The following is a 22,518-nucleotide window of genomic DNA, read 5'->3' on the forward strand; positions in this document are numbered from 1 at the left end:
CCTCCCTGCACGCTTTCACCCGGGCGGGAGGGAAGGGGAGAGGAGCGGCAGGGGCTGTGGGCCGAGCGGGCTCCGCGCTTTATTTGTCTCCGAATTCCCTTCCTAAGGCTGCCTAGCGCGCTGACACAAAAGAGGGGACTTTCTCGCGGCTCCGCGCGAGTCCTCCCCAGACGAGTTGAAATCGGGGGTTCCTCCCGCCGCGAGGCCCGCGGGCACCCCTCGCCCCGCGGCTCCCAAAGCGGCGTTGGCCATGTGTAGGTTATTTTGGGTGCCGCAGCAAGGTGGTGCAGGTGATCGGGAGGCTCCGCCGCGGCCGGGGGCGGGGGCAGGGGTGGGGCGGGGTGGAGGTTCCGCGGACCCACCCCCCAGCCGGTGGCCCGGGCGCCGAGGCGAGGGCCGGGCAGTGGGTGTTGCCTTCTACCTCTGCGAGCGGGGAGGGGTTAGTTTCCCACAGGGGATTTCAACCATCACACTCAGAGCCCGCCTCCTAATCCTCGGGCGGAGCGGCTCGGGGGCCCCATTTTATGGCAATAAAGCGACTTAGCGCCTGCTGAGCGAGCCCCTCCCCGCCGCCGCCCCCGCCCTCGGCCCCACCCCGGGGCTCGCCCGCAGCGGAGGGGCTTTGTTTCGGGGGAGGAGGACCCGGAGCTCTTTTGTTTGGGGGTTTGGTGTTTTCACCTCCCCCCCCGCTCCCCCCAACCCTCACCCCCTCCGCGCCTCTCCGGTTTCCTGAGCTGCGGGCTGCAAGGGAGGAGAAGCGGCGTCTTGCAATCCCCTCGGCTGGGCCCCGGGGTAATTCGATGCGGGCCTGGCGAGGCTCCCCCCGCTAGACCCGGGCTCGCGTCTCGGCAGCCTCCACCCACCGGCCCACCCTACATTTAGCGCATCATGTGATCCGGGTAAGTCATTTGCAAGTACAACAGTTCCCTGGGTTGCCCCCCATTCATTTCCTGAGAACTGCAGAGAGCAGCTGAGAGGCTCTGCCCGTGCGTGTGCGTGTGCGAGTGTGCGTGTGAGTGTGCGCGGGTGACGCCGTGTGTGTGTGTGTGTGTGTGTGTGTGTGTGTGTGAGTGTGCGCGCGCGCGCGTGTGAGAGCGAGAGAGAAAGGGAGAGAGAGAGGGGGACTCTGTGTGAGGGAAAGAAAACAATTTCTCCTGCTCTGCAGCTTCTGTTCAGGTCTGTGCCGATTCCGTTTCTTATCAAAATAAACAACCCCCTCCTCTTTTTTTTTTTTGTGCCATCCCAGATCAGACCGTATTCTCTTAACATGTTTTATTTTCCTTCTGTCATCTGCTCAAGTTAAATCATTTTGGTTGGTCTGTGTTGGTAAAGGGGGAAAGTGTTGGGAAGCGGGAGGGGGCCGAGGGAGGGCGATGCTACTGCAGAGCAAGTAGCGTCGGTTGGATTCGTGGAGAAGAAAGAAGGAGGTTTCTCCCCCCCCCACCCCCGCCTCGCAATTTTTTTAAAAAAGAACTTATCAGGTAGCGTGAATTAAGCAAATGTTTTTCTACCCCTCGTGGAATTGTTGGTTGCAGTGCTTGCCTGACAGTTGCCAAGGATGAGAAATAAAACACCAGGGCTGAATTGGGTGGGGGGGGGGAGCTTGTGGAAGTAGTGTGCCCCCAGGAAGAGAGCGAGTTGGGTGAAGAGCTGCCGCACCGGGCCTTGTGGGCTTGGGTGTGCACTGGAGAGAGCGGAGGGGAGGGGGTTAAGGCGGAGATGACACTGCTGGCATGAATAGTGGTCCTGGTGCTACATTCATTATTGTCTCTGGTCGTAATGATGTGTAACTGTCACTTGCTACAGTGCCTGGTCCATGGAAGTAGCCAGGGGCTGGCCCGTGGCTGTTATTTTCAGTTACGGGGGGCCTGACCAGAGTTGACAATGGGCAACTTTGCAGGGCCACCCGGGCCGGGAAGCCCGCGGAGACGGCCTGGGAGCCACTTCTTGCCTTAAGAGGCTCGCTCCGAGGACTCGGACTTGACCTCCGCGACATTAGTTGGTGTTCGCGTTAGATGCTTCCCTACGGGGAGAATCAATCCTGCTTTTGTTGGGTAGAGAACTGCCTATTAGAACTTTGAAAACTTTTATCTTTGGGGAAAAGGGTGGGGTGCACTCAACAGTTCTGTTTCGAAGTGCATTTGAAGCAAATGCTTGGAAAAAGTACCAATTCCTTTGTTATATGCCCTGCAGCTTCCCAACCCCCTTCACCCTGCGCTTCCAGTTTTGCATACTTTAATAGTAACAGCCTTTATTCAGCTGATAAAAGCTGACTGTGTTGAGTTAAAGAGTATTAGTACAACGGAATGTGTAATCTGGATAAACAGTTTGTGTGGTTAGTATTGTCGGCTCTCTAATTTAACTGTACAGATGGTTTAAGTGTCGTGCTGTATGGATTGTTTTAAGCAATTCCACTGGCTAATAGAATCCTCCTCAGACGAGCACTCGAATATTTTATTTTAAATCAGCTTTAATATTCTCTGTTTCCCTGTAACACCAGGGAGAGGAGCAGCTCTATTTACGTTTAGTGCGTGTGCATCTAGTGGCTTCGGTAGACATCTGCCAATCAACGCACGTCATTCTGCAAATCCACCTAGACGCCTTCATGCCCTTTTCTTACTGGAGGATAGAGTTGTTTAGATAAGTTAACGCTTTGAAATAAATTTGGTGGCTTTTAACGGGCGGCAGCTTGTGATGGGGAATAGGGGTGGTCACTTTGAAGGGTGAGTGTATTCCATCTTCTAAGAAATGCTCTTTGGAATTGGCATTCAGTAAAAACAGTGACCCCTCACCTTAAAAAAAAAAAAAAAGCCTGGTTGTGCTATTTGCAGACCTCATTCAGATGTTGTTTACATTTTTGAAAACCACATAGAAATTGGTTGTGATAAAGGGGTATACTTTTAGGCTAGAAAATGTTTAACTTTAGAAGCTTAGAAATAGGTTGAAGGACAAACATTCGGTTGCATAAGTTACATCTTTATGGCTGCAGCCTGGTCAATTAGAGTCCGAGTTGGGGAGAGAGGGTTTTGAACATACAAGAATTGACAGAAATTTGTAATGTAGTTAGGGAAGAGGTTTGTTATTTTTACCTTCTAATTCATAACTATTATGAAATACACTTGCGCTGGTAAAAGTTGGGATGTTTTCACATAAAATTTTAATCACTTATGTACTAAAACTACTATAGCTGTGTGAGGTAAAGAAACATCCTTGAGGGGTTTCTGTTTTTTGAAGTGCTTCAGTTATTTATCTATTACTTATTAATGCATATTTAAAAGAAACTTCTGTCAGCTAAACTTTATTTTGGAATGCGTTGAATTACTATTTACTGAATGAAAATGGTTGCGCTAATGGGCCCTTAATATTTTTTTTTTCTCCAGAAAATTCCTTTTCCACAACTGAATGTCATTTGGGAGAAAATTGGTCCTGGTATAGCATTTGAGACCTTGACCTTAGCAGCAACTCTTGGCTGGCGCTTGTTTACTACAGCTGCAGCCTATGTGTGTACAGAAAGGGAGGGACTGCAAACACTGGTGCGCTCTCTCTCCCCAGACCAAGGGAAAAACAAATCAGGATGCTTGACAGTCATTCCGAAGAGCACCCATCAGGCATGTAATAGCGTTAGTGTTCTGGTCGTTTTAAAAAAAATCTATGTTCCTCGGGGATTACTTTCCGGCCTCCTGGGAAAGGTAAACATGCACTTCAGCAGACTCAGAGTGAGTTTTAGATGTCATATCATGAAGCAGGCTGCTATCAACGTAATGAAATAATTTGTTCTTAAATATAGGTGTGTTTTCTATCCCCATAAAGATGGCAAAAGTGCTTAGGCCTCTAAGCCCATATGAGAGCATTTTGAACTCAAGCCAGGATTGGTTAATCTAGAGTATTGAGTAACTTGACCAGTGAGGTGATGTTGTTAACTAGTTGAACATATAAACGTCTTGGATATTTTCATCATGGTACAAAATGGAAAGTGTGGAATTTCATATTTCTGCGAATTAATATGAGACTAATCACATTAAATTTGGGGCGTCAAATGGTTCGTTTTCTTTATATTGTGAGAGTAACAGTCCTCTTAGTGTCAACTTCATAAATCTAGCTGTAGATGATCTGTGTATTAAGACAAAGAAGTTTGTATTCTGCAAAACTAGAAGTGGCACAAAGTTATTTGAAAAGTTATTCTTTTTTTGGATAAATAAGTTTCCTCGCTTGTGCTTCCATGTTGATTAATGAACAAGAGCTAAAAATCTCCAAAGAGTTTTATTCAGAATCAACGCCATGGTTATCTTTTTCTTTTAGAAAACAACTTTCATTTTTGTAAATAACTCCTAAAATAGATGACAGTGGCTCGCCTTTGTCATTTACATTTTGAAAATACCACGTGGTACTGGAGTGGAAATGTCTGTATTTTTGCCCAGTGTTCGTTTATTTTCCATTTTAAAATTCACGTTTATTTATTTTTTCAGGCTACACATTATGCACGCCTTTCAGTCTTAAGTATGGACAAAATGTAAGGGTGAAAATATTAAGATTAAATCCCTGGCAACACCCTATAACCACAGCCTTAAGTCATCCACCGCAACCAGGGGTCCCCAAATCAAAAGGCAAGTAACCAGATGGCCCTCCCCTGTGCCCAGAAGGGCAGCAGCCTTAGGCTCTGTGAGACCTGCTTGGTTTCTAGATCCCAGGCCCTTGCAGAGAACTGCCTGACTTCAGCTGGCCAGAGTTCATTGTCAGGCCGTAGAGCAGTGACACCCCATCCGATGTCAGCTTTTGAGTTCTTGCGGTAGGGAACACATGCTGTGGATTAAATGGTTACTTTCTCTATATATTCTCAGTAATTATGTTACAAAAGGATTTTTCGCTTTGGGGTGTTTATTGTCATAAAAGTGGCTACTTGAGTAGTTCTGCTGCTCCAATGAAAATTTGTTTTGGTCTGGCAGTAGATTACAGGATATTCACTCAAAGAATTCTGCTCTGGGATGGGCTTTCCTCCTGTCTTTTTTTTCCAACTCAAAGTCATACTTTTATTTTGTGGCTAATTTAATGGTATATATTTTTGAAATTTTACTAAAAGCATAGTAATTGGACTGGTCCAAACAGTGTTGCTTTTTAGGTACAGATGCAGTAGCAGAAAGCCCTTGCTGCTGTATTCCGGCGTGGAAGACGAGGGGAAAAACTACAGAGCTTTGGGGTAGTTTTCCCACCCCCATCAGAGGCCATAGAAGCTGCCACTATCACAACTTGTTGGCCTCCACAGCCAGGAATTGTGTTTCATGTGCTACATTCACCGTGCTTAACAGTCTATATGGCTTTTCACAATAATTGCTGGCATGATGTGTATGTATATACCATATATAAAAATATAGCCACTATTTTAGGTATGTACATATATATGTGTACATACATAGTATTTATATTTATGAATGTGAGTTTTTATATTCTCTACCTGTATAGGTACATACCCCATACATAAACCGTGTACGTTATGACCACGAATTATGGTAAAAAGCCCCCTTCCCACTTGCATAAAAGAGGAGAAGAACAAGCCAAGTTTGTTTTTTCAAATTCTATGTTTAGTAATACTATTTTCACTTTAGTTTAGCAAGCAGACTTAAAACATGAAAACAGCCCTGCCCCAAAGAAAACAAACCAACAGACTTACATGACAACCAAGGTAAATGATTGTAAAAAATGAAATAAATGACTGTAAAGAACACCTTCATTCATTTCATAATTGGGTGTCTGCTAAGATTATACATCCTGGAATCAGGACTGATTTAAGCAGAGATGTTGCAGTTTGAGCCTGGCTCTCTTGCTTACCAACTCTGGATGACCTTTGTTAAATTTCTTAACGCCTCTGAGTCTTTAAAATGGGAAAAATCATATGCAGTTTACAGGGCTGTGGTGAGGGTAAGATGGAATAATGTAGGTAAAAATCACTTTGTAAAACTGTAAAGCACTGGTGTGTCAACTGGTTTGACAGGAAAACCACTACCTCCCCGTCCCCCCACACCCTGCCCTAAAAGGGATGAACTTTCCAGCCTCTCAAAGTGAGCATATAAATTACGCTTATGGAGAAGGAATTTCCGAGTGTGGGTAGAAAACTCCTGGCAGTCAAAGGTCATGAATTCCATTCCTGTCTCACCAGAGATTTGCTCTATGACCTTGAGATCAAGTCACTCTTAAAAAGTTTTTATGTAGCTGGTATAAAAGTTACTGACTGTTAACATTTATATAATGCAGGTGAAGTATCTGAGCTTTTCCAAAGGAAAATACATGAAAATACAGTTTCCATGATCATTTATAGAAAATAGAAAATAAAGATCAGCAAGGATTATTTAGAGATTATAAACCTCCAGGCTACTTCTTCAGTGAGTCAACTGAAACCTCTATCGACTGGTCATTGAAAATGCCCTTAATGTTTTTTTTTTATGGAATCATTAAATTTGTGCTGTTGTACTATAATTTAGAACAGCCTATTGAACTTCAAATCCCTAGTTAAGCCAAGATTCTGTTGATTAAGTTATGTTTGATTTATGGTTTAGTCTCTTGGTTAGACTCAGATGTTGTTGCAGTACAACGTGTGAACAATAAAGGAAGGTAGATGATGGGGATCTTAAATGGGTATTTGAAAATTTATTGCACACATTTTTTTATATGCACACGTTTCTGGCCGTGTACATTTTTTAAACACACACACATTTTTGAGAAAATTAAGAACAATAATACTTTACATAATTTCTCCCCAGCTACATTTCCTCCAGTTAAGAAACAATTTTTTTTCACACTCTGCACACTGCTATGCTTGCAGTAGCAAAGAAACAGACTCAAACTAGCTCATCAATATAACTCTTTCCGTGTCACACATACACCTTGCCTACCTCCTGTTCATGTTACAACTATCACTGTAAACATCACTTTCTGTGGGACTCTTATTTATCATCCCTTGCTTGAAGAATACACCAGGTTCCAGTCTGTAATCTATGGCCCCATAACACACGATGTTCCTTCTGGTGTAATTGCTTGTTGATTTGTCTTGTCCCTTCCCAATAATAAGCCCCTTGAGAGCAGGAAATGAATCTTCTTCATAGTTACTTTCATGGCTTCTAACATAGTGGCTGATCATATAGTGCTAAAATACTTAATGAAGGAATAAATTGAGGAGTACAGTCCATATGACTGTCCTTTCAGTAGCTAAGTGCCAAATATCATGGTCATTTCCCCTTGCCTTTTCATTTCTAGTCAGTATATTCATGTCTATTAATCATTCCACAATTCACTACATTTTCCTGAAAAATTTTTTCTCCTTGCCAAATGAAGCCTTGCAGTGGAGTTAAATACTACTGGATTTGAAACCTTAAGCTACCCAGTTTTTAGCCGTCTAACTGGGCAAGTTGCTTCTACAAGTCTTAGTTTACTCATTGGTAAATAAAAACAAAAACAAGAACATAGAATGTCACCATTGCAGAATGTTTTTGAGGATCAGAATTGTGGTAATGCCTGCAAAGCATCCAGTATATAGAACCTTGTACATACTTAGTGCTCAGTAAATATTAGTCTGCTCAAAAGGTACAAACTTCCAGTTATAAGATAAATAAGTACTAGGGATGTAACATACAATATGATAAATATAATTAATACTGCTGTATGTTATATAGGAAAGTTAAGAGAGTAAATCCTAAGAGTTCTCATCACAAGGAAAAAATTTCTTTGTCTTATGTTTTTGTATCTATATGAGATGTTGGACGTTTACTAAATTTACTGTGGTAATCATTTCATGGTGTATGTTATACTTTAAACTTACACAGTGCTATATATCAATTATATCACAATAAAACTGGAAGAAAAAAACTTTCATCTCTTCTAGTATTTTTTTTTTTTTTTAAGATGTTGGGGGTAGGAGTTCATTTATTTATTTATTTTTGCTGTGTTGGGTCTTCGTTTCTGTGCGAGGGCTTTCTCTAGTTGTGGCAAGTGGGGGCCACTCTTCATCGTGGTGCGCGGGCCTCTCACCATCGTGGCCCCTCTTGTTGCGGAGCACAGGCTCCAGACGCGCAGGCTCAGCAGTTGTGGCCCACGGGCCCAGTTGCACCGTGGCATGTGGGATCCTCCCAGACCAGGGCTCAAACCCGTGTCCCCTGCACTAGCAGGCAGATTCTCAACCACTGCGCCACCAGGGAAGCCCTCTTCTAGTATATTGATGGCCTCTCAAAAGCAGCCACTGAGAATGAATAGCAGCAACAAAACAACTACTCTTTATTGTGCAGCTACTATAATACAGAAATTAGGCACTGTGCTTTTCATTTCTTAGCTTATGTATTTATTTACGGTAAAGATGTTTTGTGGACGTGGACCATTTTTTTAAGTCTTTATTGAATTTGTTACAGTGTTGCTTCGGGTTTATGTTTTTGGTGTTTTGGCTGAGAGGCACGTGGGATCTTAGCTCCCCGACCAGGGATCGAACCCACACCCCTTGCGTTGGAAGGCGAAGTCTTAACCACTGGACTGCCAGGAAAGTCCCTTAGGTTATTTAATATGTACTATTTAGTAAACAGGCATGTCTAGTTGACTTTCAAATAATTGACACTTTGAATACTCTATGTGGAGACCACTGAAGTACCTTTTTGTACACTGGATTTTGACTTACGAATATCATCAGTTCATGAATGAATGAATTTTTTTAAGCTCTTGTAAGATGAGGCCACGTAACAGTCTTTCCCCTCCCCCCAGCCCTGATTTTGCCATTTTTGATAATAATTTCGAAAATTATTTGTGAATTTTACTGTTTTTATGCCTTTCATTAACAAACTGAGTAGAAAAAGGGGAAAATGAAAATCTTGATTCTGGTTTTGAGAAACAGGGCTTATTATCCAGTTGAGACAAAGAAATCATTAGGTGTGCTGAAAATTGGTGAATCTTTATTGAAAGTGCTTAGTGGAGGTAAGCTAATGAATTGTAAAAAAATAATAAGATGACAGAACATACAAAATGCTATACATCTGTTTTTAATGACACCAATAGATTGTGTATAATTACAGATTTTGTAATATTCCTTTGTCTCTGGGAATGGGTGTCCTTTAAAATGTAAGTCTAGTCCCTTGACTTACGCATATTTGAGTTTTGTACAAGTTTTTTGGAGTGCATTATATATTAGAAACATGAGATTCCTTCCTCCCTTCCTTTATTAAATATTCATTGAGTACATGTGTATATTATGGTTTCTATTTAATAGATGTGGAAACTGATTTTCACAGAGTAATGCCATCATTATCAATAACCAGTTAGCTTTAAAGCAAAGATTTGAAGACTGGAAAACCTTTGAACTGTCCTCTGTGTTACTCTTACCTCCCTTCAGCATTAAATATGCTATTCCAATTAGTTTTATTGTAGAGAATTAGCGCAAAAGAATGGGAGATTGTACAAATAAATATTGTCTTTAGAGGCTGTTTTATTTGTAGATTATATTGATATACATTTGCTAGAATACCTTTACTAGAATATTTACTTCAGTGTAGAAGCCAATTCTGTGTTTAAGAGACTTAATCCAAAAAATTATTTTAGGCGGCAACTGCTACAGGATGTTCCATAATGTTAATAGTAGACCAATAAATTCTGGCCAGTATGCATTCTGTTTGATAAAGCTATTAAAGTCAGAGGCATAATAAAATTAATAAAAACATATTATCTGTATAAAAAATGCCTTACTTTCTCATTGGACTTATGCTTATTTAGCTCCTACCATGTATCTGGAATTATATATGAAAATGGGTAGGACATCACCAATGAGCTGAAAATCAAGTAGGAGAAGTAAGACTTCTGTAGAAAATTATAATTCAAAGTAATTTGTGATACATGGATCAAGTGCTATAAGTTGCTTAAACAAAAGGCAGGGGAGAAAAATTGCTCCTAGCTGGGAAATCAAAGGTTTCAAGGTTTGAAAGTGGATAGGTGGCACAAATCCTTCATGGAAAAAGTTTTACGTTTTATAGAAAAGAAACAGCAAACCTGCAAGTGGAAGAGAGCAAATTAAAAACAGCTATTTTGGCATCTGTGGTGATTTCACACCTCTTTTTCTGTTATCTTTTAGAGCTGATGGCTTTATGGTGTTTTGGCGAACTTCTGTCATTTGCTGTATCACCAGAAAATTTTCTTTTCCAAAAATAGATCCCGGCATATGCTTGGCTAGTAGGGCACACAGTGTTACAGTGAATTTAGAGAAGGTTTATTTGGATAAACAAAAATAATGGTGGTTGATTAATAAAAATTTAAAAGTACACTTTATATGAAGTTATCTAATAAAAGTTTTGCATATTGCTGAAGAAGTTTGATATATGTTTTATTTATAAATGTTGGGAATTTTAGCCTTGACCAAAAGCCTTTACATATAGGAATAAAATCTTTTTTTTCTGTGTAAGAACAATGGAAGGGAAAACTTGAAAATCGATCAGTTTTACAGAAGGTCAGAGTCAGTTGAAGGGATATTTAGAAAGGAACTTTACAGTAGAGTGGTTGAATATTTAAAGAGTGATATCCTCTGGAATGTGCATTAGCTTTTCTGCTGTAGGTATAAATACAGGGCACTTAAGCAAACACACGAGATACTTCATTTTGAGAGACTGTATAATAAGAAAGAAATGAACTCTTAATGAGTCTATAAAGAGCATTGACGGTATTTTTATTGTACACTGAACTTTCTGTTGAGTATATTGGGACTCTACCAAGGCTCCAGGCTGAAGCAGTTGTGTTTTATGTATAAGTAGCTTTGTAATTAAGACAGTTTAGAATTCTTGAGAAGTAGGGGCCAGCAAAAAAAGAATTTCTTAGTGCTTGGTGGTTTACAGAGTGGTTTTAGTTTCATCCTAACAATCCTATAATGTAGATTGGACACAGTAAAGGTAAAATAGCTAGAAGGTAGCCAAGTCAAAACTAGAACCTTGATTTCCAACACCAGTAAAATAATTTGTTCCCATTTCATTCCACTGCTGTCTTCCTAACTTTCATTTAGTCTTAATAAGCCAACATTTTGAAAGTCCACATTGCACACAAGAGGTGCTGCTCAGTGAATATTATTGGATGAATTCTTATCTCCTTCCAAAACATGCTTTAAGGGGGTATATAAAACCCCAAGTATAACAGCTCGGAGAGATCAACCCAGTTAATCCTAGAAGAGACTGTGCAATTGGAATGCATCCATACTCTGAAGGAAATTAGGGAGATGCTTCATCACTTAGCACATAGCAGGGCTTACGTTAGGTGCTGAGAATACTAAGATAAATAGAACATGGGCTTTGTCCCAACGTATAGGCAGATTGGGGAAAATGCAACACAGTTAAGCCCAAAGGAAGGGCCATGCTAGTGTATTCTGCTTCAGTTTATTTTCTTCATGTAGATCTTTTATGTGCCTAAAAATAATACACTAGATATTCTTAGATTTATGTTATAGTCTCTTGTAAGTACTTTCAATCTTATCAGAAAACCTTTGGAAAACCTTTTTCCATTTAAACGTGGTTTTCTAAGTGTTTTCTCTTTCAAAAATTATATTGCACATTTACTGTACATAAAATGTGTATATACGTTTTAAAGGTATTATTTAATGTTTACAACCAACTCAAAGCTAGATATTTATAATATTTACATGTGAATTTATTCTTACCTTTATGACTTAGTTTTTCAAAGGATTACCACTTAAGATCTATAGGAAATAAGCTGTGTTTTGCAGAAACTCACTTGTTGGGCAGGGTTTACAAATCTCTCTCTCTGATAAAAGTAGGTACACGTGTGTGGAGACTTTAAACTTGATTTTATAGTGAACTCCTTTCTCTTTTTTTTACTTAGCTTCCCTTCTTCCTCTAGCCAACAATAGCATTATATTCCCTCATAACCCTCATCAGAACTATCAGTATTATGTGTCTTAATATTTTCCTCCATATCCATAAGTGTTATAGATGCATCTGCACACACGGTTTTTTGATCACGTTTACAAAAATGAGATTATTTTTTGGAGACTCTTTTTTTTCATTTCGTCCTGCCTAAGGGAAATCCTTCCACTTAGCTGCGAGAACTCTAATCCATTAAAAACAAAACTGTTGTATATATTGCAAGGTATGGTTATTTTATAGTCTGTTAACTTACTGATGGGCAATACTTTGTTTCCAGTTTTTGCTACTAAAACCAATATTGTAATAAATATCTTTATATTACAGACTTGTGGGATCGATCACCAGGGTGGCGTTATTGATTCAAAATGTTGCCACCAGCAATGCAGGGAAATACCCTTTCCCATAAACTCCATCAGCAATAGATGACACTTTTCTAGTATGATAGTTGTGTAGTGGTATCTCATTGTTAACTTCAGTTTATTATTTCCTGACTTCTAGTGACCTGGAGCATCTTTTCCTATGTTTGTAGGTAAATTGGTATTCTTCTAAGAGTTGCCCTTTATTCTTTGTTCATTTTTCTATTTGGTTATTGTCCTTTTGTGAGAGTTATTTATATATTACAGCTATTAACCATTTGTCTGATGCCTGCATTGCAGATAATTTTTTCAAAAACTAATCTTTGGCCTCTTGTCTGTTTAAGAAGTATCTTTTGATGTTGTTAACATTTAAATTAAAAAAAATTATTTATTTTTGGCTTTGTTGGGTCTTCGTTGTTGCGCGCGGGCTTTCTCTAGTTGTGGTGAGCAGAGGCTACTCTTCCTTGCGCTGTGCAGGCTTCTCATTGCAGTGGCTTCTCTAGTTGCGGAGCACGGGCTCTAGGTGCGTGGGCTTCAGTAGTTGTGGCACATGGGCTCAGTAGTTGTGGCACACGGGCTTTGTTGCTCCGCGGCATGTGGGATCTTCCCGGACCAGGGCTTGAACCCGTGTTCCCTGCATTGGCAGGTGGATTCTTAAGCACTGCACCACCAGGGAAGTCCCTAACATTTTAAATTTTAATATAATCAATTTTTTTCCTCTCTGTTTCTCTGGTTTCCTGTTTTTGTTTTACGTTTTTAAAAGACTTTCTCCATTGGTAAAATAAACATGTAATGTCCTATACTTAGATTTAATTTTTCTTTCCACTTTGATCTTATCTTTAGTCCATTTGGAATTTTTAGTTGTATATGTGGTATGAGAGGGGAGGGAGGGGGTCCACTTTTTCTTACTTTCAGATGCATATCCAGTCCATTGTATCAGAACCATTTTTAAGGTAATGAATCCCTTTCCCAGTAAATATAAATTCCACAGTTGTTTTCCTATATCCTATGATAGTACTGGGTTGTTTTTTTTTAACATCTTTATTGGAGTATAATTGCTTTACAATGGTGTGTTACTTTCTGCTGTATAACAAAGTGAATCAGCTGTATGTATGCATATATCCCCATATCCCCTCCCTCTTGCGTCTCCCTCCCACCCTCCCTATCCCACCCCTCCAGGTGGTCACAAAGCACCGAGCTGATCTCCCTGTGCTCTGCGGCTGCTTCCCACTAGCCATCTATTTTACCTTTGGTAGTGTATATATGTCCATGCCACTCTCTCACTTCGTCCCAGCTTACCCTTCCCCCTCCCCGTGTCCTCAAGTCCATTCTCTACGTCTGCGTCTTTATTCCTGTCCTGCTCCTAGGTTCTTCAGAACCGTTTGTTTTTTTTTTAGATTCCATATATATGTGTTAGCATACAACACACTTCTGTGTGACTTACTTCACTTACTTCACTGACTTACTTCACTCTGTATGACAGTCTCTAGGTCCATCCACCTCACTACTTCACTTACTTCTGACTGTGACTTACTTCACTCTGTATGACAGTCTCTAGGTCCATCCACCTCACTACAAATAACGTAATTTAGTTTCTTTTTATGGCTGAGTAATATTCCATTGTATATATGTGTCACATCTTCTGGTACCGGGTTTTTTTCCTTTTAAAACTGATTTTCTTAGATATTCTCAGACATATAGCTAGGATTCATGTCTTAGGAGTATTGTATTCATTGTCCACCTCCCCTGGGCAAAAGATACATAAAAACCCTATTGTGATTTTAATTCCACTAAATTTATATATAATCTGGGGACAATTAATATTTTAATGTTATCTCTATTTCTAATGTTATTTCATTTTATCATCCCAATTCAAAAATATGGTTGTCTTTCCATTTGTTCAATCTTATTTTTTATACTTCAAATAGATTTTAATATATTTTTGTAATGATTGTTTTCTCTTTAATTAAATTTAATTCTAAGTACATCATAGGTTTTTGGCTATTTTATATCTATTGGGATAATATAATTTCTTAGTTTGTTGATACAGTGAATTAATTGCACTGCTTACGTTTTGAACGTTGGACCAGACATTCCTTATTCCTTGTATAAGCCTTACTTGGTCTAGATGCATTATCTTATTATGTATAGCTATATTTGATTTTCTAATATTTTGTTAAGAATTTTTTAAAAGTTAGCTTTTATTCTTGTAGTGTCTTTATCTGATTTTTCTTTCAGGGTATTTGTAGCCTCCGAAAATAACTTGGGAAGTGTTCTGTCCTGTTCGTTTTTGGGATACTTTGTGTAGAATTGGTATTTTTTCTCCCTTGGAAGTGTGGACGAATTCACCAGAGAATTCATGTGGATTTAGAGGCTTATTTTTCTTTCTAGGAAGGTTTTCAATTTATTTAATGCATATAGGGCTATTCAGATTATAAATTAATTTTTGAGTGAACCTTCTTAGTGATTTTGAAGGAATTTGGCTTTTTATATGTTATAGAATTTATTGGCATAAGGTTGTTCATATTACCTTATTCTTTTAATATTTGTAGGATCTGCACTGATAACACTTTATTCCTAATTTTGGTGACTTGTGACTTTTGTATTTTTGTCTTGATCACTTTGTCTAGAGGATTATCAATTTTATTGATGTTGTGAAAGAACCAGCTTTCGGTTTCATTAATTTTTTCCTCTAGTATTTTACTATTTTCTAATTCATTGATTCCTGATCTTTATTATTTTCTTCTTTCTGCTTGTTATAGGTTTACTTTTTTCTTTTTGTAGTTTCTTAAGATGGAAGCTTAAAATATTGGTTTGAGACCTTTTTTCTTATGTAATGTATGTAATGCTATACATTTTACTCTGAGCTCTGTTATTTTACATTTTTATTCGGTTCAAAAGATTTTCTAATTTCCATTGTGATTTCTAATTTGATCTTGGATTATTTAGAATTATGTATTTTAATATTCAAATACTTGGGCATTTTGAGAGATACTTCTTATATTGGTTTCTAGTGTAATTCCATGGTTTTCAGGGTATGTATGATTTGGGGTCTTTAAAAATTTGCTGAGATTTGTTTTATGGCTCAGAATGTGGTCAGTATTGGTGAAGGTTACATGTACAATTGAAAACAGTGGATCCTGCATTGTTGGGTAGAGCAGTCTATATGTATATTAGACCTATATCCTACAAATGTCAGTTTGGAAAGTTGGTTAATGTTCTTCACGTCTTCTACATTGTTAACTGATTTTTCTTTTGTCTCCTTGTTCTGAAGGTTTTTGGGAGAGCGGGCTTTAAGTATTTAAATTCAATTGCGAATTATCCTAATTCTCTTTTCAGTTCTATCAGTTTTTGTTTATGTATTTTGAAGCTCTGTTATTAGGTGCAAACAAATTTAGGATTGTTATGTTTTCTCCATGAATTGACCCCTACATCATCATGTAGTATCCCCCTTTTTCTCGTGTAGACAACGTATAATTGGGTGTTACTGTTTTTAATACAATCTTACTGTCTCCAGCTTTTACCTGGAATCATTTGATCATTTACATTAAACATTTTGATGTGATTAGGTTTCAGTCTACTAACTTGCTCTTTGTTTTCTATTTGTCTCATATGTTCTTTGCTATTATTTTCATGCGTCTTGCCTTCTTTAGGCTTATTTTTTAATATTCTATTTTATCTTCACTTTTGGCTTATTAATTACAGCTCTTTGTTTTATATTGTTAGTGGTTACTCTAGGGTTTACAACATACATCATTAACTTCTCACACTTCCTGTATGATGTCAGAATTTTACAATGGTATACTGTCATTTTTTTCCTCTCACTTTGCTTATGCTATTTTCTTAATATATTTTACTTATACGTGTTATAAACCATAATTTCCTAGATACTATTTTTGCTTTAAAGAGTCAATTACATATATATACATATATATATATACATATATATATATATTTGTGTGTGTGTTTACTGATGTCTTTTCTAGTTCCAGCGTTCTTTATTTGTTTGTTCTGTTTCTATCTAGTATCATGTTACTTTTGCCTAAAGAAATTTCTTTAGTATTTCTTGTAGAGCAGGTCTGCTGGCAATGACTCTTCTCAGCTCTTGCTTGTCTGAAAAAGTCTATCTGCCTTTGTTTCTGAAATATTTTATTTGGGTTTTGAATTCTAGGCTGACAGTTTTCTCCTCATTACTTTAAAGATATTGCTCTATTATCCCATAGCTTACATAGTTTCTGAGAGATGTCTTTTATTATTCTGATCTTTGTTCTTCTATAAGTAATATTTCTCTTTTTCTCTGGCTGCCTTCAGGATTTTTTTAAAACTTTTTTTTTTTTACCCTGGCTGTAAAGTGCATAGGTGTGTTATCATTTATAATTGTCCTGCTTGGGGTTCTCTAAGCTTCTTTGATCTGTAGCTTATTGTCCTTCCTAATTTTTCATCCGTTATCTTTTTGAATATTTCTTCTGCCTCCTTTCTGTTGCTTCTTGTGGACTATTTTGACAAGTACATTAGTCTAATTGATATTGCTTCATAGGTCTAGGATTCTCTGCACTCCCCCCTTCAGTTTTCAGTCAGAATAATTTCTATTGATCTGTCCTCAAATTTACTAATTCTTCCTGTTGTGTCTAGTGTTTTGTAAGCTCAGTGAAAGCATTCTTCATCTTTGAGATAAAGCAATTTGTCTAGTATTTTCATAGAACTTAAAAAATTTTTCCACATCTTTGCTGAATTTTTGATTATTCATGTTGTCTATCTTTTTCTCTAGATTTTTAAACATCTTAATTACAGAGTCTCTATTTGATAGTTTCAACATCTCTGCCATCTCAGGGTCTGATTATGTTGATAGCTTTATCCCTTGACATTGGGTATCCTTGCTTTGTTTTGGTGTCTTGTAATTTTTGATTGGCTGCATGACATTATGTAAAAGAATAGTACATAGTGAGATAAAAAGTTATTATGCTAAGACATGGATGTGCCTCTTATTCTGCAAGGTGTTAGTGTCTGTCGAGGCGGGTAAATGAATCAGTTTGTTCAGTATATGTGCTGAGTTACTGCTTTGTTGTTGCTAGTGAACTGTCATATCACCAGAGACTTCTCCAGGAATGCATTGCTTTACCTGGAGACTTCTATGAGACCTGGAGTGCCACAGAATTTTTCTTCTCAGTGTTCCTGCTATACCCTCAACTTTCCGCTAGTCCTGAACTCCAGTGACACAAGGGACCCCTTTCTGTGCTTTTTGCGTCTATCTTGGAAGTAGTCTGGGTGAAGTTGTGGATGGATGAGTGTGTGGGGTCTCAGTTTCCCTACACCAGATGCAGTTTTAGGTTGGCCTGGATGACTAAGTCTGAGCTGGGATGTTGTCAGCATGTCTGTCCCTTTCTCTTGTGGTAGCCAAACTCTGCCTTGTGTCAATGGTAGGCTTTTGTGCCAGTGAGTTTTCTATTCTTACATCAGTATGGCTGATGTCTTATTTGTATCACTGTAGAATTCTGGGCCTCAGTGAGTTTCTTGCCTTACCCCAGGATCAGATGAGTTTTACCTAGTGTTCAGTGCAGGGCAGTTGTGTTCATGATTTTTGTTTCTCACTCAGTGGCTACTATCCTTTGAACCTCGGAAGAGGGCTAGGCAGAGGGTCTCTCTCTCTCTCTCCCAGTGGCAGATAACTTCTCCTCCTCTAGCACAGTCCACCTTTGCCTGGAGGAAGAAGGAGTATTTACTGTCCCTTTCTCTGTGGCAGATGGCTTTTGCTTCATTTGATGTTAGAGTCTTGGATGAAGCCAGTTTTTATGCTTGTCCCCCAGTGGTAGCTGATCCCTACCCACATGCCAACACTTCCAAGAGTAGCTCTTTTAGGTCTCCTGTTCTTTTTCTAGTCTTTTGTCTTAGCACCTGGAGGAGGATTATGCAGAAGAGTAGGTGAGTGGCTGTGGAGTGTCCTTGCATCTGGTGCTTCCTGGGATACTAAGTGACTTTGCTAGCCCCCACGTTCAGCTTTTAAAAATTTATTACTATTTTAGTGGTTTTATATTGCTTAAAAATTAAAAGAAGAATTTTAATTGTAGTAAAAAAAACAACATAAAATTTACCATCTTAACTATTTTTAAACTCACAGTTCAGTCATGTCAACTGTATTTACATTGTTGTGCTTCACATCTCAAACTTTTTCATCTTGCACAACTGAAACTCTGTACCCACTGAACAGCACCTCTCCATTACCCCCTCTCCTGGGACCCTGGCAACCACCCGTCTGTTTGTGTTTCTTATCAGCTTTTATGACTGTTCACTCTTTTTCCATTATCATGGCCAAAGGCAATTCCTATTTCTCTATGAAGGGTCAGTCCTATGAACTGGAACCTAGTTCACCTGGTTGCCTTGTGACTTAAACTTTTTGGTCTCAAAAACATTATGAATTTGTAGGGTGTTCATCTTACATAAGTATTTTCTTTCTATATCTGCTTAGCTTAAATGTGCTTAGATTTCATTCTTTTCTTTTCCTCTGGTAATACCTGTTGGACTGTGTGTGTGTGTGTATGTATGTGTATATAATCTACTGATGGAAAATTTTTTTCTCCTTTAGTTGACTGTTAGCAAGCATTGGAGGATTTGCTAGTATTGAACTATCCTTGCATTAGGAGCAAACCCTTTTAAAAAATAATTTATTACTTTTTATAACTTGGCTTGATTCTATTTGACAACTTGGAAAGATATTTAGAATATGTATTCACAAGTGAGATTGGTCTATAATATTTTTCTTGGTGCTGAATCAGATTTTTGTATAATAATTTTGGTGGATACATAAATTAACTTAGAAAGTATTCATGTCTTTCCTTGCACTGTAATTGGAACTGTCTCTTAAAAGGCTAATACTCAGGTGTGAACCACTGGATCATAGTTGGTTTTTTTTTATGTTCCCCCAGTGGTACGTATGTAATCTTTTTTCCAATTTCGTCTGTATATCTGTCCATTAAAGTTTTCAGCTTCTTTTCGGATCAAGTTTTGGCTAGGAAATATTCCATTTGCTTTTTAAAATTATTTATTTTATGTTGAAATATAATTGGCATGTATTACATTGTATTAGTTTCAGGTGATTTCTGAATTGATTACCACAGTAAGCTTAGTTTACATCTGTCACCACACATAGTTACAATAGCTTTTTTCTTGTGAAGAGAACTTTTTAGATCTACTCTCTTAGCAACATTCAAATATCTGATACCTTACTGTTAACTGTAGTCACTATGCTTTACATTACATCCTCAGGACTTACTTATTCTATAACTGGAAGGCTGTACTTTATGACCACTTTCACCCATTTTGCCCACCCCCATACTCAGCCTCTGACAACCACCAGTCTCTTCTCTGTATCTGTGATATCTGGATATCTGTATGTACCCATTTGCTTTATAGGCTTTTAAATTTGTTACCTTGGGATAACATGTATTATAGTATTCCCTAATGCATAATTACATTTCTACTGTAACACACTTTTTTCTTATTCCCAATATTGTCTTTTTTTTTTAAACTCTTCTTTCCATAAATGGTCCATGTGTTACTTTGCTGTTTTATTAATTTTCTTTTAGAAAAATTCTTTTGGTTTTTAAAAATCATTTCTACTCTGTTTTTTCCTTGTTTTCTTTTTCATGACTTTTTGCTTATATTTTTTTCAATTCTCTGTCCTCATCTATTTCTTTTTGCTTTGTCTTTTTTTCAAAAAAAACCTTTAATTATGAAGGCATTGACGTTAGAAATATTGTTCTGAATATATCCTTTGCTATATTCTATGTGTTCTTATTGAGGAATTACTTCCCTTTTCATTGTTTTTAGATGGTAATTTTATTTCTTCTTTGAATCAAGAGTTTCTAGGAATGTGTTTTTAAATTTCTGATTATTATTTTTAGGTCTTCAATTTTGTATTTCCATCTGAATTTTGATTTACATTCAGAGATTGTAATCTGTAAAACAGTCTCATTTTTAAATCACTAAGATTTTTTTTAATGTCTAAGTATATGATTTACTTTTATAAATATTCCCGAGAGATTTGAATAGCAGTATCTATTGAGGAATGTGATTTTCTATTTTTCATCTGCTAAATTGTTTGTTGATTTATTTTACATTATTTTATGTTCTAACTTATATCTGTTCTGTTAAATTTGATTAATTCAAAAAGTGTGGTGTATTGAGTTTTACATTCTAATCATATTTTTACATCTTCATTAAACTTAAAATTTATTTTTTGTTATTTTAAATTGTTGTGAAATATAAGTGACATAAAACTTAACCATCCCCCTCCCCACAGCCCTTGGCAATCACCACCCTACTTTCTGGTTTTTTGAGTTTGACTATTTTAGATACCTCATATAACTAGCATCATATATTATTTGTCTTTTTGTGTCTGGCTTATTTCAATTAGCATGATGTCCTCAAAGTTCATCTATATTATAGCATGTGTCAAGATTTCTTTCTTTTTTTGAGATTGAATAATATTACATTGTATGTATGCTACATGAAAATGGATGTTTGAATGTCTTTTGAGTCCCTGCTTTAAATTCTTTGGGGTATATAACTGGAAGTGGAATTGCTGTATATTGTTGTAATTTTTCGTTTAATTTTTTGAGGACTTACTATACCATTTACCACAGTAGTTATAACACTTTTGCATTTTCATCAGCAGTGCACAAGGGGTCCAGTTTCTCTGCATCCTGGCTAATACTTTTTATTTTCTGGACTTTTAAAAAAAGCCATTCTGATGGGTTTGAAGTAGCATCTCATTGTGGTTTTCATTTGCATTTCTGTAATAATTAGTGATGTTGAGCATCTTTTCATGTGCTTACTGACCATTTGTGTATCTTCTTTGGAGGAATGTCTAAGTCCTTTGCCCATTTTTTAGTTGGATTTTTGTTGTTGTTGAATTGTAGGAGTTCTTTGTATATTCTGCTCTGGATACAAACCTCTTATCAAATATATGATTGGCAAATATTTTTCTCCCATTCTGTGGGTTGCCTTTTCACTCTGTTGATAGTATCCTTTTGATACACAAAGGCTCTCAGTTTTGCTTTAGTGCAGTTTATCTGTTTTTTCTTTTGTCGCCTATGCTTTTGGTGTCATATCCGAGAAATCATTGGCAAATCCGTTATCATGAAGCTCTTCTCCTGTGTTTTATTTTAAGTTTTATAATTTTATGTCTTCATTAAATTTTGGTAGATTTGCTTGTATATTTACCTGTGTATTGTTAGGGACATACAACTCCATGACTCTTTTTAAAATTATCCTTCTTTTTTGTACTGAATACTTTTAAAATTAAATTCATCCTAGACTGATGTTAATACTGCCATTCCTGTTTTTCTTTTTGAGAGAGACTTTAAATATATATGATTTTACTGGACTAAATGACTTATTCTGTCATTAACTTTTCCTTTTTAATTTGTTTTAAGTTTGTTTTATAATATAGTGTTTTTCTTCAGCATTTTGCTTTTTCTTTTACCCATTTTATTATCTCAGCTTTTTAATAGTCACATTAACATAATAACTGTCCCTGTGTTTTTCTTAATTATGATTTTTTATTCATTTCTTCATACTTTTGTGAATTTAATCAAATTGATATTTATATTCTTTTATTTCCTACATGACCCCAATCAATTTGGAAGATATGCTTCACTGTGCTGTTTGACTAATAGTATTCCAACCCCAACTTCATGTTTACAGCTCGTGTAGTGCTGATGTCTGAGAAAGAAAATGCACCATTTCCTTAAGACCACTCTGTTTGACAAAATTTTTTTTTTTTTTTGGTAATATACTGCCATTGCCAGACATTTTAGTAACCGACATAAAAATCTCTCGTGTCTACAGTGTGAAGGGCCCCCTCTTAGATGTGATGCCATTGGTTGCCTGTTGCTTGCTGTGATAAGAGTTAGGAAATAACTTTTCCACTACATCTTACTGCAAGGTGATTGCCATTTTTCTTAAATTCTCTCCTTTGTGAGTTTTCATTATATTGGCATCCTGATATCGTGGAGTACGATATCAGGGATGTTTTATTCTAAGGTTAGGAGTCTACGCACACATTGTACTGCTAGCACTTTTCATAATTTGCTAGAGGTTTCTATTTTAAGAGTAGTTCATTAATCTCTTCAAACCTTGGGCAGAAAAATTACTTTAGCCCTAATTTAGTTTTAAAAAGATTTGAGATTGTTATCCCAGTTTCTAACCTTAACTTGGAAATCATAACAATCTTTGATCTCCATATAGTTAAAATATTTTCTGAAAAGTCTTGTTGTGAAGTC

The 22,518-nt window shown here is 37.5% G+C and overlaps 1 protein-coding gene across 3 annotated transcripts in view; it reads left to right on the forward strand.

Moving 5' to 3' along the window:
- The first annotated feature begins 420 nt into the window (after positions 1-420).
- The window catches only part of KLF12 (KLF transcription factor 12), a 450,263-nt gene continuing 428,165 nt past the window's right edge, over positions 421-22,518 (forward strand). For 2 of the 3 annotated variants that reach the window (XM_049700997.1, XM_033414043.2), the window contains exon 1: positions 913-1,176. The gene's annotated coding sequence lies outside the window, so the exon portion shown is untranslated. The other variant, XM_004284271.4, reaches the window with a different exon arrangement.

Source organism: Orcinus orca, chromosome 18, assembly GCF_937001465.1.
Source record: "Orcinus orca chromosome 18, mOrcOrc1.1, whole genome shotgun sequence".
Lineage (NCBI taxonomy): Eukaryota > Metazoa > Chordata > Mammalia > Artiodactyla > Delphinidae > Orcinus > Orcinus orca.